General features: G+C 34.7%; 1 long non-coding RNA gene across 1 annotated transcript in view; it reads left to right on the top strand.

Moving 5' to 3' along the window:
* LOC121020822 (uncharacterized) overlaps positions 1–17,898 on the top strand; it is a 959,466-nt gene that overhangs the window by 311,918 nt on the left and 629,650 nt on the right. The window contains exon 2 of the long non-coding RNA XR_005786304.1: positions 13,971–14,042. This is a non-coding gene — a long non-coding RNA (uncharacterized LOC121020822). The remainder of the gene's footprint in view (positions 1–13,970; positions 14,043–17,898) is intronic.

The raw sequence follows: 17,898 nt of genomic DNA, 5'->3' as shown, positions 1-17,898 counted from the left end.
AGCAATACTTATATTGGACAAAATAGACTTTAAAACAAAGACCATATCCAAAGACAAAGGAGGACATTATATAATAATAAAGGTAACAATCCAAGAAGATATGACAAATTTAAATACTCATGAACCCAAAATAGGAGTACCCAAATACATACAACAGTTAATAACAAACTTAAAGGTACTAATTGATAATAATATAATAATAGTAGGGGACTTTAACACCCCACTTGCATTAATGGACAGATCATCTAAACAGAACATCAACAAGGAAACAAGACTTTTATTGGCATAGTGTAACAGATGGATTTAATAGATACATTCAGAACATTCCATTCTAAAACAGTGGAATGCACACACTTTTCAAGTGCACATGGAATATTCTCCAGAAGAAATCACATATTAGCCAATAAAGCAAGTATCAAATTCAAGAAGATTGAAGCCATATTATGCATCTTTTTTGACCACAATATTATGAAACTGGAAGTGACCCACAAGAAAACAATCTGGAAAGATCACAAACATATGGAGGTTAAATAACATACTACTAAATGATGAATGGGTCAGCCAGGAAATAAAACTAGAAATTAAAAAGCACATGGAAACAAATGAAAAGGAAAATACAATGGTCCAAAACTTTTTGTATGTAGCAAAGTGGTTTTAAGATGGAACTATGTACAATACGGGCTATCTCAGGAAGCAAGAAAAATTGCAAGCGATCAACCTAACCTTACACCTAGAATAAACAAAGCCTAAAACCAGCAGAAGGAATAAAATAATAAAGATTAGAGTAGAAAAAAGTGATATAGAAACTACAAAAAACAATAGGACACATCAATTAAACCAGGACCTGGTTCTTTGAAAAAATCAATAAAGTTGATAAACCTCTAGCTAGAGTTATCAAGAAAGAAAAAGAGGGGGGAGGGGACTCAAATAAATAAAATAACAAATGAGAGAAGAAAAATAACAACCAACACCAAAGAAATACAAGCAATTTTAAGAGAGTATTATGAAAATCTCCATGCCCAGAAATTGGATGACCTTGAAGAAATGTATAAATTCCTAAAAACATATATAGTACAAAAACTCAAATAGGAAGAAATAGAACATCTGAACAGGCTGATAAACAGCAAAGAAGTTGAATCCAAAAAGCTCTCAATAAACACAACTCCAGGTCCAGATGGCTTCACTGGCAAATTCTACCAAACATTTAAAGAAGAGTTAATAATACCTATTCTTCTCAAACTATTCCAAAAAATAAGAAAGGAAGAAGAACTTTGAAATCCATTTTATGAGGCTAACATTTTACTGAAACCCAAACTGGATAAAGACACTACTAAAAAAGAGAACCAGAAGCCAATACCCGTGATGAACAAAGACACAAAAGTCCACAATACTAATAAACTGAATTCAATGATACATTTTTTAAAAAAGCTTTCACCATGATCAAGTGGGGTTTATTCCTGGGTTTCAAGGGTGGTTCTATATCTGCACATCAATCAACTTGATACTTCACATCAGTAAGATAAAGGATAAGACTCATGTGATCATTTCTTTTTTTTTAATTTTTTTTAATGTTTATTATTTTTGAGAGACAGAGTGTGAATGGGGGAGGGACAGGGAGAGAGGGAGACATAGAATCCAAAGCAGGCTCCAGGCTCTGAACTGTCAATACAAAGCCCAGTGTGGGGCTCGAACTCACGAACTGTGAGATCATGACCTGAGCCGAAGTCGGATGCTTAACTGACTGAGCCACCCAGGCACCCCGTGATCATTTCTTTTTTAAAAATGTTTATCTGTTTATTTTGAGAGAGAGAGAAAGAGAGAGAGAGAGAGAGAGAGTGAGATGGGGCAGAGAGAGGGAGAGAGAGAAGCTTAAGTAGGCTGTGAGTGCAGAGCTGATGTGGGGCTCCGTCTCACAAGCCATGAGAGCATCACCTAAGCCAAAATCAAGAGTTGGATACTTCACTGACTGAGCCACTCAGGCGCCCTTCATATGATCATTTCAATAGATGCAGAAAAATCATTTGACAAAGTACAACATCCATTCATGACAAAAAAAAAAAATCAACATAGTAGGTTTAGAGGGAACATACCTCAACATAATAAAGGCCATATATTAAATACCCACAGCTAACATCATCTTCAGTGGAGGAAAACACTAAACTCAGGAACAAGAGAAGGATGTCTACTCTCATCACTTTTATCAACATGGTACCCACCACAGTCCAACAAAATAAATAAATAGAAATAAAAGGGATCCAAATCTGTAAGGAAGAAGTAAAACTTTCACTGTTTTGCAGACGACACAGTTCTATATATAGAAAACCCAGAAAGACACCATGAAAAACTACTAAAACTGACGAACAAACTAAGTTCACAAGACACAAAATCAATGTACACAAATCTGTTTTGTTTCTACACCAATAATTAAGCTGCAGAAGGAGAAATTAAGAAAAAAAATCCCATTTGCAACTGAACCCAAAATAGTAAAATACTTGGGAATAAACCTAACTAAAGAGGTGAAAGACCTGTACTCTGAAAAATATGATGAAAAAAAATTGAAGATGACACAAAGAAATGGAAAAACATTCCATGCTCATGGATTGGAAGAACAAATATGGTTAAAGTGTTTATACTACCCAAAGCAATGTATATGTTTAATGCAATCTGCATCAAAATATCAATAGCATTTTTCACAGAACTATAACAAACAATTCTAAAATTTGTGTGGAACCACAAAAGACCCTGGATAGCCAAAGCAATCTTTAGAAAAGAAAGTAAAGCAGGGCACCTGAGTGGCTCAGTCGGTTAAGTGTCCGTCTTCAGCTCAAGTCATAATCTCATGGTTTGTGGGTTCAAGCCCCACATCGGGCTCTGTGGTGACAGCTCAGAGTCTGATGCCTGCTTCAGATTCTTTGTCTCCCTCTCTCTCTGCTCCTCCCCCCTTGTGTTTTATTTCTGTCTCTCGAAAATGAATAAATGTTTAATTTTTTCTTTAAATAAAAAGAAAAGCTGGAAACATCACAATTCAGGATTTCAAGATATATTACAAAGCTGCAGTAATCAAAACAGTATGGTACTGGCACAAAAATAGACACATAGATCAATAGAACACAATGGAAAACCCAGAAGGAAACCCACAACTATATGACCTTAATCTCCAACCAAGCAGGAAAGAATATCCAATTGGAAAAGGACAGTGTCTTCAACAAATGATATTGGGAAAACTGGACAGCAGCATGCAAAAGAATGAAACTGGACCACTTTCCTACACCATATACAAAAATAAATTCAAAATGGCTTAAAGTCCTAAATGGGAGACTTGAAACCATAAAAATACTAGAAGAGAACACAGGCAGTAACTTCCTTGACGTGAGCTGTAGCAACTTCTAGATATGCCTCCTGGGCAAGGAAAACAAAAGCAAAAATAGGTTACAGCGACTATATCAAAATAAAAAGCTTCTGCACAGCAAACAATCAACAGAACTCAAATGGAACTTACTGAATGGAAGAAGGTATTTGTCAGTGACATACCCAATTAAGGCTTAGTATCCAAAAAATATAAAGTAGTAATACAGCTCAACACCTGCCCGTCAAAAAAGACACTTGTCAGGATGAGCACTGGGTGTTACACATCGGGGATGAATCACTGGAATCTACTCCTGAAATCATTATTGCACCGTATACTAACTTGAATGTAAATTAAAGTAATAATAATGAAAAAAAATCGGTTAAGTCTGGATAGAAGGTACAAATAGACATTTCTCCAAAGAAGACATCCAGATGGCCACTAGACCCATGAAAAGATATTCATCATTGCTAACCATCAGAGAACTGCAAATAAAAACTATAGTGAGTTATCACTTCACACCTGTCAGAATGGCTAAAATCAACAATACAGGAAACAACAGGTGTTGGTGAGAATGTGGAGAAGGGGCAACCCTCTTACACTGTTGGTGGTAATGCAAACTGGAGCAGCCACTGTGGAAAACAGTATGGAGGTTCCTCAAAAAGTTAAAAATAGAACTTTATGATCCAGCAAGCACACTATTTACACTGTATTTACCCAAAGGATACAAAAACACTAATTCAAAGGGATCTGTGTATGTACCCTTATGTTTATAAGAGTATTATTTACAATAGCCAAGATATGGAATCAGCCTAAGTGTCCATTGGTTGAATAATGGATAAAGAACTTGTGTTGTATATATATGAATGGAATAACATTCAGCCACAAAAAGGAATGAAATATTGCCATTTGCAACAACATGGATGGAGCTAGAGAATATAATGTTAATAAGCAAAATAAGTCAGAGAAAGACAAATACCGTATGATCTCACTCATGTGTGGATTTTGAGAAACAAAACAAACAAGGGAAAAGAGAGAGACAAACTAAGAAACAGACTCTTAACTATAGAGAACAGGCTGATGGTTACCATAGGGGAGGTGGGCAGGGGATGGGTGAAATAGGTTATGGGGATTAAGGAGTTCACCTGTGATGAGCACTGCGTGTTAAATGGAAGTGGCAAATCACTATATCACACACCTGCAATGAATACAACACTGTATGTTAACTAACTGGAATTCAAATAAACACTTAAAAAAAAAAGAAAAGAAAACTGACTTTCCTAAAATTCAATTCCACTGAATTTCACATTTTTAAAAAAATCTAGTACAAAGTCAAAATCGAAAACTCTTCAATGATAGTCTCAGTCTTTCACATAATTTCAAACCATCTCAAGATATAACTATATATTTCTCAAATGACAATTTTTGGTGTGTGTGTGTGGATATGAAGAAATAAAATATTATTCACAACAGTAACTTTAAAAAGTACTTTCTTTCACTAGTGGCATAATGCATTTTTTGATTTGTATATATATGTATATATATATATATATATATATACATATATATTTAAGAAAGCATGTGCATTTAATGGAAATGTTATATATTTTACATTCTTATTTTTCAAAACATCAAAATGCATTTATTTAAGGAAATGGAAACATTTTTCAATTTATCACTCTCCAAAACAACAAATAGAAATTGTGAAAGAAAAACAATACCACCCACATTACTGTAAATTTGGTTAGCAAGAAGGCAGAGTTTTACAGTAATAGCTTTTAAGCAGATTATCTAATTTTAAAATAGTACATATGGCACTTTGTGTGAAACCGAGATGGAAGAATACATTGCAGTTTGTTTAAATGCCTTTAGCAGTAAGGTTTATCAGTGATCAATTTAATTTTGCATTTAATACCGTTTTGCTAAATTCTTTCTCTCATTTTTTCATTTTTTATCTCATTTTTGAAAGAACCATTCTTTGAAATGTTTAAGCCATTTTTGTCTTAATTTTTGTCTTTGTATTACTCTTTGCCACTGACTCAGAAAGAAGTTACCTGTATCAGCCCCATAAAGACACCTACAGAAACCAATTTGTTGTCTATAGTTGCTTAGGACTCTGCTGCTGGATCTCCCAATAGCCTGCACAGTTCTGCTAAATTGAGAGGATCACCAATTTTTATTTGGGAAAAACAAGGGCAGGTCAGCAGTGATTGCATCCCACATTCAGAGTGGTGGCAATTAGGCTGTAGTGATTTGGCTGCTTATTTGATTGGAATTCTCAGTATGTGGTTTGGACAGAAACACATCAGCTCTTAGGACTCCCTATTAGATGCATCTAATGTATTTTGACCAATTGTTGAAAGTGCCGGATGGCTGTTTGTTCAAAGCTACATTCAGCATGCATAAAAACTGTGTGAGTGCTCTTAATTCAATGGCATCAGACTTGCAACAAAATGGGAATACTTTGAGCTCTCTGGTCAGAAATTGTCTATCAGTACATTCATTTTTATTGATCCTTTGACCCAAAAATGCTTGTTCATCTCACTTCTTTCTCTAGTTTAAACTTATTTTTCTGGACAGAGTTGTGGCAAACACTGAGGTTACTACTGTCTTTTACTTTTTCTATTCTAAATATATCTTTACTTTGAAACAAAGTCATTCATTACTGAAAGCAATGTGTATAACTTTGTAATTCTGAATTTGTACACTTTAACTAAAGGTAATTTAGGAGAATAGCATTAAAGCTTCTGGATTTTTTCCTTCAAAACTGAAATAATTCAATTGTGAAGTTCACATTTTAAATAACAGATGTCTCATATTTTTTGTTCTCCAAATAGACATAATAGTGTTTTGTCAATTGTTCAAATTTTGCCCTCTGCATTAATTCACATGATGATACTAAAGCAATGTTATCTGATTTGAGAAATCTCCCCAAATTGAAATGCTGAGCAGAAAAATATCTTAGAATTCATGTAGTAAAATGTCCCCCACCCCACACTCTTCCTTTTCCCCCAGATAAGAAAGCTGAGAGTGGTAGAAACTTAGCAACTTTCTTTGGACATAGATAGAAATGATATCTTAATCCAGGAGTTTTAGTTTATGTATTTTTTTTTTTTTTAATGTGAGGAATAGTTCTTTTAGGTGGAAATTGAGAAAAATGTTCCTGAATTCCTGAGAGTAATTTAGCTTACTTGTGCTAGTCTTCCCAATTTTTCTTTTTTTTTTTTTTTTAAATGTTTATCTGTTTCTGAGGAAGAGAGCATAAGCAGTGGGGGAGCAGAGTGGGAGACAGAGGATCAGAAGCAGGCTCTGCACTGACAGCGGGGAGCCTGCTGTGGGGCTCAAACTCACAAACCTGTGAGATCATGACCTGAGCCGAAGTTGAATGCTCAACCAACTGAGCCACCCAGGCACCCTAATTCCCAATTTTTCTGTTTCATTTCTGTATAAACATGCACAGATTCTAGCCACTTGTAAATTTTACGTATTGGTAGCCAAAACTCATGAACCCTTCTTTCTCAGTTTATTTTGCCATATCATGAAAATAAATGATTTGGCTTTGGGGAAATGGATGATTTACATTCCTGCACTTTACATCAGAACTACATCAGAGTCTGCACTTAGTTTATTTCAATGCAAACGAGAGCTCCAAATTGTCAAAGTACAAATAGAGGGGTGACTTTTATTCGTAATTTTTATAAATTTTCAATTTTTTTACAATTACATTTTTGATGATTAGAAATTGTATGTATTATCTTAGGAAATCAAACTATAGAGATGGGAAGAATTTTGTGCCCATCAAATCCACACATATGTCCTTTTTATATAGCCTGTTGAAAATCACAGTGATATCGAGGTCAACTTTTTTCATAGTCACACACTTTTTTTTTTCTGGTTACCTAGACTGATCTTAAACAACAGCAGAACAAAGTTTTGAGAATCAGTAAGAGCCATAATTATTAAAATAATCCAGAAGATCTAAACTAAAATCAGAGCCATATGAAGGGAGAGGAGGAAATGTATGCAATAAATATTTTTTACCCATTATCAGTAAAGTGACGAAAGTGATACCCATATCATCAGAGTGATGATAGCTGTCTGTGGTGAATAAAAGATATATTTAAATTGTTTCCATCTAATTCTGCAACTGGGCATATGTCTTTCAAGGTATAATGGTTAAGAGTGTAGACAGTCTGTTCTGATTCCAGCTCTAGTATTTATCGCTTGCATGAATTGATGTGAGTAACTTTACTTCTTTGTGTATCAATTTCATTTTCAAAATGGTGATATTATTAATATCTTCATATGTGTTTGTAGAATACTTAAATCAGATATTGAAAGTGTCAGCCATAGAGAAAATGCTGAATTAAATGTTATCTAATTTATTGTTTGCTGAAGTGGAGAATGCAGGAACAGATGAATGGAAGCAAGGTGATTGAAAATTTCCCAAGCTGAATTGTGAATGTCTTTGGCACATCCATGTATAAATGTCCAATAGTAAGTTTGGTATATATGTTTGGGGGCTATGCATTTGGGATTTATCAGTAATAGGCTATTTTGGGAAACATGGCTTTGTATGAAGTGTGGTAAGAAACGGTATAAAATGTGGGGCACCTGGGTGGCTCAGACATTTAAGCATTCAACTGTTGGTTTCAGCTCAGGTCACGATCTCATGTTTTGTGAGTTTGAGTCCTGCACTAGGCTCTGCACTGACAGTACTCTGAGACGTTCTCTCTCTCTCTCTCTCTCTCTCTCTCTTTTTTAATTTTTTTTCAACGTTTATTTATTTTTGGGACAGAGAAAGACAGAGCATGAACGGGCGAGGGGCAGAGAGAAAGGGAGACACAGAATCGGAAACAGGCTCCAGGCTCCGAGCCATCAGCCCAGAGCCTGACGCGGGGCTCGAACTCACAGACCGCGAGATCGTGACCTGGCTGAAGTCGGACGCTTAACCGACTGCGCCACCCAGGCGCCCCCCTCTCTCTCTCTCTCTACACCTCCTCTTTGTGCTCTATGTCTCTCTCTCTCTCTCTCTCTCTCTCTCTCTCTCTCTCTCAAATTAAATAAATAAACATAAAAAAAAAAAAAAAAAAGAATGAAGGTTGCCTGGGTGGCTCAGTTGGTTAAGTGTCTAACTTTGGCTCAGGTCATGATCTTGCAGTTTGTGAGTTCAAGCCCCAGGTGGGGCTCTGTGCTGACAGCTCAGAACCTGGAGCCTACTTCAGATTCTGTCTCTCCTTCTCACTCTGCCCCTCCCCTGCTCACACTCTGTCTCTTTCTCAAAAATAAATAAACATTAAAAAAAAAAAGAACGTGAAATTCAAATTATGAAAGATGAAGTGCTAAGGGAACATGAGATAACATGTAATTAATTAAGGAGGAATAATCAGAGTGATAGGAAGAAAGCTAGAGGAAAACAATGTCATAGAAGTCAGGAGAGAAGTTTTAAGATGGTAACAGTAGTCAGCAGAACCAAATGTTAAATAACACAGGCAAAATAACTGAAAACTTAATCGGCATTGGAACTGTCATTATGGAGATCATTGGCAACTCCAGATATAGCAGAGTCAGCACCAGGAATCTCTAAGGAAGTGTTTAAGTTATGAAGAGAACTTTGTAAGTGGAGTTAGTAAAGGTTAACCACTTTTTTTGGGAGGGCATGACTGAGAAGAGGAGAATGGAGAAAAGTAGTAACTTTATAGAATATGAAGCTTGCAAGTATTTCATTTCTTTGCTTTCTTTTTCTTTTGAGATATTGGAGCTTTCAAGTTATCTTCAGTGTAATTATTTTGTAGATACTACAGTTGCAGTTTAACAAAACAAAATATCTTTCTGTATGTAAGATAATTGGCATGCTTCCCAACACAACACAGATTGTTGCTCTTTCAAATATTCTAGTCTGTTCTCATGGGAAACTTGTCTTGATTACACCATCCAGTAAGTGTAAAGTGAATGTATCGATTTCCTATTAAAAAAAATTCTATGCAGTTCATGGAATCCTGGTCAAATTTCTTAAACATATATAATATCTTCTGCTGATATTCAGTATGGTTGACTCACACCTTATGGGTGCCATCTGATGTGATGCTGAAATTGTGACAAAGTTGGTGTTCACCAAGGAAATGAGCCTTAGAACTGTTAGTCATGCCTATCAGTCAGAAACATCAGTGAGTTAAGCATGGTGGTAACACTGTAGTCACCATGTAGCTGTCAACAAGCTACCATTTGTGAGCCCCACATGTCAAGGAAAGGTATGCGAATCTGCCTTAGAAAGCAGAAATGTCACTAATGTGTGCACACTGTCAGCCCTAACCTGCCCTGGTTCTTATCAAAAGAATTAGTATATTAGTACGTGTTTTTGAAGTATCTATTTCTGGATTGTTATTTGGAAGATACGCAAAGTGAGTAGCAGTGAGTGTGCTGCTAGCCACCAGGTGTGAATGCCTGACATTGTAGCTTATATTAGACCTACATGCTAGCAAGAATCTGAAATAATAATTGGTAAAGCATATTCCATCCTACAATTTACATGGGCACATGTCTCCTCCTACCTTTTAAATACAGACAAATGAAGATCTAGGCTTTCTGATTCTTGGACTATGCTCTACAGTTCATCTTCAGAAGCATACTGTCTTGCCGCTATATACTCACTAGTCCTTTTCCAACCCAAGTTTGTAGACAAAATAGATTACTATTATTAATAAAGACGCCACAGGGACACCTGAGTGGCTCAGTTGGTTGAGCATCTGACTTTGGCTCAGGTCCTGATCTCGCGGTTTGCGGGTTGGAGCCCAGCATGGGGCTCTGCGCTGATACCTAGGAGCCTGGAACTTTGCTTCAGATTCTCTTTCTCTCTCTGCACCTCCCCCTCTTGCACTCTATCTCTCTCTCTTAAAAATAAATAAACATTAAAAATTAAAAAAATAAAGAAGCCATTAATTATGAGTTTTATTAATAAGGAACTCAGATTGTCAGGGTTGCAAAAAAGAAGATATTGAATGGAGGAAAAGGACTGTTGGGTTGGGCTAGAGTTTTCAATTAGCAAGATAGTGAAAATGCAGGAAGACTAGTAGGGTTTTAGTTATTGGGTGTATGAAGATGTTGACCTGAGGCCAACCCAGGTTGGAAGCAGGAAGAGGGGGCGAGACTGATATAGACTAGGGGAAGGGTCAGAGGCAGGAACTTTATAGTTATGCTGAAGAAGTGATTTAGAGGAAGGAGTAGAGGTTGAATAATAAGGAGCAATTGTAAGAAAGAATTTCAGTGAGATACAGAGTTGGTTTTAGCTTTACCTGTGGATTGAGGCCAATTGCTTACATGATTATATTTTACAATCTTTTATGAAAGTATTATCTTATATTCATCTTTTCATTACACATATATTTTATTAGGGAATGTATCTTTAATATCTGTTCACAGAATTATACCAGATACTAAACAACTTTTAAAATAAATATACATACTCTTTAAAATTTTCACTTTTTTCCTATTACTGTCTACCTTTATTACCCTCAGAAATTCCCTCTTTTCTATAATTTATTATAGAACAGAAAGTATACTTTATAAATTTTCCCCTTTCCTATATTATGAATCTCCTTAACTACTGGTGTTTATAACATATTTTAAAAGCTGCTTTAGTGTTCTAATATTTAAAATCAGTGACGATGGGATAGGATTTAATTTGCAACATCCATGGTCAGGGAATTTTTAAAAATGATTAGTGCATACAAGGAATGGTAAATTAGCTTCAAATTTATAATGTCAGATCTTTTGTAAATTATGTAAAAAGCCATGTAAATAATGGGTCTAAACACAAACAGCATGTGTTTTAAACAACATATTTGATCTGGTGTGTGTGTTTTTGAGTCTATTATTCACTTTTTCTGTGAAAATTAAAAGCAAACAATGAAGTGTCAGAAAATGATAACAATACAACACAAAAGAAATACAACAAAAAGAAATAATAGGAAACCCAATATCAAAGAGCAAAGGAAAAACCCAAGCTCTTCTAAGAATAACTTGAGTAACATTGGGCAGTGATTCAACATGCCTGTGACACATTTTTCCTAACCTTTAAACGGGGAGGATTCTGTCAAAGATATCTACTTCAAAGTTAAGTGCATACTATAAATCTCAAGAAAATGTTTTTATAAGACTTATAATAACTTGTGAATTAGCTTTTAGAAAGAAAGGGTTACAGTATCCTCTTGCATAATTTTGAATACCACTATTATTAAATATTGCTTTATTCTATGAAATGTGCATACTTTAGTGGAAAGGGCTTCTTTAGGGAAATGTGAAGTTTGTAGCACTAAAAGCTCAAAATTATATGCAGGTCTCACACATTCTGTATCTGTTAATGGAAATATAAAAATGGTTAAAATGTTCAAGAACAGAGAGGTAAAGGTACAAATCAAATTAAAAGCTATTTTAAATGTTAAAATTAAATGGCACAATTTGAATTCTAATATCTTACAAAAAAAGTGTTAGAAATGTTTAGTGCCCATGTAACTATTTAAGAAATTTCATTTCTTTTTCCTAAACTCCTAAATATATTCCTACATCTAGACAAAAGTTTTATAACTTTTTGGCACATTTTCATGAACTAATTGACTCTAAGACTGCCTGGGGTATATTGGGGAAGGGGTATGAACAGTACAATCCTTTAGGAATTGCTACTGATTTTTCAAAAATGTCAGTTTCACATTTTGACAATATATAAACTATCTTTCTCATTCTTTCCTCCTGGCATTCTCTTCCCCTTTATCTAGCATGTGTGAATTGTAGACGCAGGTAGCATATTATTGAAGTTAGAATGGAAGGCTCTGAATCCGACTTCCTGCATTTAAATCCCATCTTGACCGCTTACAGACTGGCAGGCTTTGGGGAAGTAACTCAAAATTTCTCTGCTTCACGTTCCAAAATAAAGGGAATCAACAGTAGTTTCTTCCTTCTTACTTTGCATTTGATCATGAAAAGAAATGGTCAATGTAATGTGCATACAAGACTTCTGGCACATGGTAACTACTCAATGTTATTTTGCTTAGGTTCTGTAGACCCTACATTGTTCAGAAGTTTAGCAAAAGGTTATAGCAATATCTTATAAGCTTTTAGCAGTACCCATTGAAAGCATGTAGAAAAAATTAGTTCTGATACAAATTTCTATCAGTCCTGAACAAGAACTATTTGTTAAATTAGACAGACTAGCAGTCACTCAATGGAGTTTTTCACACTAATCATTGCATATATAGTGTGTAGTAGCAAGACTCACCAATTAACTAAGTAATGAAAACATGTATGTATTTTCCCATCAGTAGCTAGAATTCTACTATATTCTGACTTTCTGAATACATACAGAAGTATAGAGCATGACTTCAGTTCCAGTGATCTAAAACGTAGTTGAGGAAAGAAGGCATATATGTAAAAATGTGTGATGAAGTAGATATTACTATTGGAACAAGCCTATGAATGCAAAATAAATTATGGCTCCATAGATTAGGTGTTTAGATTTTGGTTTAGAAGGCATGAATGATCGAGGCACCCGGGTGGCTCAGTTGGTTAAGCATCTGACTCTTGATATCGGCTTAGGTAATGATCTCACTGTTTGTGAGATCAAGCCCAGAGTCAGGTTCCACACTGACAGTGCAGAGCTTGCTTGGGTTTCTCTCTCTCTCTCTCCCTCTCTCTCTCTGCCTCTCCCCCAAGGTGCCCTTAAAGCTCACTTTTCTGTGGACAGTAAATGGCAGAAATTTTGCAGATTTCTCCTCAGATGTCAGGAGCAAATGACCAGATAATCACTAAATAGTTCATGGAATCACTGATCTTTGTTACCCAATTCAATTCTATGTTGTTAAATGTGTAATTTTAACTTAACTATTTAATTATATGTGATTTTTCTTTGAGCCGTGATTATCTGGTAAATATTCAGCTACTCACTTGTGTATTTTCTATCCTGATACATTAAAAGTTTTTGATGTACATTAGTTATGACCTCAAATATTTTATGTTTAGTACTGTGCTGTTAATCTGAAAATTGTGAACTTTTCTAGAGTACAACAGTCTCTTGGATGTGGGATAACAGTTTTATAGATAATAAGCATAATTTGATAGGCGGTGCTTTCTGAATCTATGAGAAAACATATCTGAATAATGAGTAATATAATAGAAAAAAAGTTGTGAGTTGTTCATTTTTTATGCAACATGAAAGAGAAAAAAGATTTAAAGATCATATATATATATGTGTGTATATATATATGTGTGTGTATATATATGAAGATCATATTATGTTTTAATAAGGTAAGTTGTTTTTTAAGAAAAGAAAATGGGTTTGTGGTTAATCAAATTAATATCTTTTAGCATGAAATTTTATATCAGAGAAATATTTAAGAATCGTATTCATTCTTTAAATGTGATGGTTATAATACTTTATATTAAATGGCATTTTGATGCCATTTTGATGGCATTATTATTTAGCATTAATTAGTCAATTTTATTAATCTATAAATTGTCTATTATTGCTCTCCTTTTTCATCTCATCAGCTGACTTAGATATAGCATCTAATAGCTACCAAAAAATGTGAATTCACAATGTGTTCCTCCCCCCCCCCCTTTTTTTTCCTTTTAGGGAAATCCTGAGGGGTTTGACATTTTTCATCCTCCAGCCATTAATCGTCCTGTAGGGAAAGGCTATACATTGGTAAGTCACACTCATTGGAATAGCTCTTTTTAAACTTGTTTGACTTGATTGTAATGCAGAACAAGGAGGACTAAAGTCATGCTAACATCATTGCTTGGGTAAATAAAGACTTCTTTTCAAACAGAATTTGTAACACCAGGATTGGGTTTTATTTTTAACCAATCTACTAATAGGAGTACTATTAAAACCTGTAGTTGTAAAATTAAAATTATATACAGAATGCACACTAGTTTTTAAAGTCTCTAATTGTGGTGGTATTACTTATATATATTTTGTTAATTTACAGCATGACCCACAAGCAGTAGTTGAATGAGCATCCATGAATAAGTCTGAGGCTGCAAATAAAAGCTAATAAATTCTATCAATTTTGGTAATACATAATAGTTATTTTGCATGTTGAAATTCAATTTTAAAGTTAAATAATTCTTATGTATTTTATGCCATAAAATCAAATACGTGTTTTTGTTTCAATTTATTATTATTGTTTTCTACCTATAAATGGCATTAATGTATTCTAATATGTTTCTGAACAACCCTCACCTCAATTATCCAACTAAGTTTTTTTCTTTCTCTATCTTGCGCAAACACGCACACACACACACACACACACACACACACACTCACACTCACCCATTCCTTAAAATATCAAACTTTATTTCATACGTTATACTTAGGTTTAAATTTATGTGCTATGTTTAGGTCAAAATTAATTAATCTGAACTTTTCCAATTTCTCTAAACTTCAGTTTTTGAGGTATTTCTCATGTCCTCACATGCTTTGTAGCTATGACCTTCAAATGTTTTTGATGAAACAATCCATAAATTAAAAATATTAAATATACACTCCAATATAGGCACATTATTTATAAATTACATTAATTTATTGCTATCTTTAGAAATACAAATAATGGTAAAAATATGAAATGCTCCTAAAAGAAATTTTTAAGATACAATGACAATGTATGTATTCTCTCTATATATATTATATATTGTCTCTCTAGAAATCTTTTGCTTTTTCCTATTTCTGTATACTCCTAGAAGTTGTGCTGGGTACTCAAAGATTCTAAAAAACCTCATTTTAAGCATGATTTTGTATAGATACATGGTATACTGCAAGTCAGTGAGTGTGTTTATACATTTATATACACAAATGTGTGTGCGTGCATGTGGATGATTTAGATAGGACTGGCTGACTCAAGATTTTGGGGTGGCTTAGAGTCACAGCCAATGATCTTATCTGAGTATTCCTTTTCTGGAAAGCATAAGGAATAAAATAACTCAGAGGGTCTGTTATAGGGAATCAAATAGCCAAATAAATAGTTAGGAGGGATACCTTGTGTCATATGGAATACCTCAAAAGATATCTTGTCAAGTTGATATCTTGGCAAAAATAGATTCACACCACTTATTGTCACTGTATGATAGAATTCCTTAGTTACACATAGGCTTGCCATTTTTTTTTTCTCAATAAGGTCCTCAGTGGTGAGCCACCAGGTATCATACTATGAAGAGATGAGGGGAAGATTAAATGGTTAGAGTGAAAATCATTTAATCCTTATTATTTCTCCAAATGTGAACCAACAACCCCATAAGATTTGTTTTTCACAGTACCTCAAGTTAATTTCCTTTGATTGTTGAATATAAACCAAGAGCTTCCCACCCCTATCCTTACAAAAGGAGCTCACATTTAACTGGAGTCAAATCTCAGTTCAAATCTGAAGCCAGGCAGGGACATGGTATGACAGTTAATGACAAATCCAAGATTAACCAGACAAAGCAACTTTCATTAAATCTTCAATAGCAAAGTCTTCATAATTGCTGATTCCATTTACTTGAGCCCTCTTCTAATTTAAGAGCCTAACACTGCAGAACCAGTTAAAGAATCCATTTAGATGCTCTGTTATCCAGGAACCAACTCTATACCTCTTATCTTCGAAAATCTCATTATCAGACACCTTACTGAACTATGGATCTATCATATCCACTTCATTCCATTTATCTATTGGTTTAAAAATGCTCATAAAAAATAAAAACAATAAGAAATAAAATGAGACTTGTCTGACAAAACTCAGTAAATCCTTAATGACACTTACCAATTATGGCTTTCTTCACAGGACTCTCAGGTGATAGGGAATTCCTTTAAACTTACAGATATTTTGAGGATTTTCTATCTTACCTAGTCATAGTACATGTAATCTATCTTGTCTAAAACAAACAAACGAAAGAACCCTCCCCAAAAAACACAAAAAACAACTCATTATTATCTGGCCTTAGGTTCACTACACTTGGGCTCTAATTTTTCTTTATGACTTGATCTAGAGAAAAAGAAAGAAAGCACAGCAATCAGTTTTGCTGTTTCACTTTGGATTGAATTTTTCCTGTTCTGTGTTCTGAGCAGCGAATCCCTTCAAAAAGGTGTCTGAGTTGTTAGATGTTGAGAAAAAAGTGGGAAAAAAAGAGGTTAATTTGCTCCCCTCCAACAACACAGGTGAAGTTTTAAGCAGTTCTGTACTCAAAATTGCTAGTGAAAAATCACAAACCGTAAAATCCAAGTGTGAAGATGAGGTGGGGTGTGATTCTAACAAGGTGGTTAGTTTGTCTCTTTATTGAATAAACTATGTGCATCCTTTAAGGCATAGGAACCGTCCTTTAAGGCTCAAACTGTCAAGATTTCCCCAATTGGTATTTTTATAATTGGGTAGACTTCCCATGGTGACTCCCTTCCTTCTTTACCTATCACTAGGCCCTTATTAACCCTTTTCTTTGCTGTAAGTCTTCCCTTTTCCCAGATATCCCTTTCAAGGGTTAATGTTAGCTCAATGACTTATGTTTTCTCTCCTTTCAGTCTGTACCTTTCATGCTTGAACTCATCTACTCTTGTAGCTTCAGAAATCATTTATATCTAGTGACGTCCTAATCAATATGTTCTCTTAAGATCTAATTCCTTAGAATCATATCAGCATATCTATTTGATAGCACATTAAGCTTCTCAACTTTCAGTATATTAAAATTGAACTCACAGTATTTTCCCACAAGCCTATTTTTTTTTTCTTTCCTGTTTCTCTGAAGTACCATCTACCCAGTTTCCCAAAAAGAAACCTGGGAAATATCTTGGATTCCTCTTTCACCTCTCGTATTATATCATCCATGATGTCTTATTAATTCTACCTCTGGGCAAATGAAGAATGTCACTGGCAGTAAGGAAAAGCATAATATGTATCGTAAAACTAGTTTGAAATGCCAGTGGAAACTAAGTTCATTGAGAGAAACTGAGACTGTATGGCTCAATCGGTTAAGTATCTGACTCTTGATTTGGGCTCAGGTCATAATTCCAAGGCCATGAGATCAAGTCCTGCGTCATGCTCTGGGCTGAACATGGAGCCTACTTGGGATCTCTCTTTTCCTCTCTCTCTGCCCCTCCACTGCTTTCAGTCTCTCTCTCTCTCTCTCTCTCTCTCTCTCTCTCTCTAACCCCCTCTCCCTCTCTCTCTCCCTCCCTCAAATTAAATAAGTAAACATTAAAAAAGAGAAACAAAATGTTCATCATAATCTAAAACAAATAGAAAAAATAATTCATCCCTAAGTAAGAGCTAATGTCATAATTTTTATCATTATGTTCATTGTATTTTACTATAAACTCCAATCTCTTTAATTTTGTTTCATTAATACCTTAGTATTTCTTGCCTGTAATACATATGCATATATCTTTGTAGAGCCATTATATCATTTCCCTATAATCATATCAATTCTAATGTTCAAAAATTTCCATTATGTGATAATATCAGTGAGAAAAGAGTTATTTAACATAACTGCTTTCACATGTTGTGATTTAACATATGTATTTTTCTCTAATCCTT

This window comes from Herpailurus yagouaroundi, unplaced genomic scaffold, assembly GCF_014898765.1.
Source record: "Herpailurus yagouaroundi ecotype Mexico unplaced genomic scaffold, PumYag 252, whole genome shotgun sequence".
In the NCBI taxonomy this organism is placed as follows: Eukaryota; Metazoa; Chordata; class Mammalia; order Carnivora; family Felidae; genus Herpailurus; species Herpailurus yagouaroundi.
Note: the sequence above shows the minus strand (reverse complement) of the source record. Positions and strands in the feature narration are given on the sequence as shown.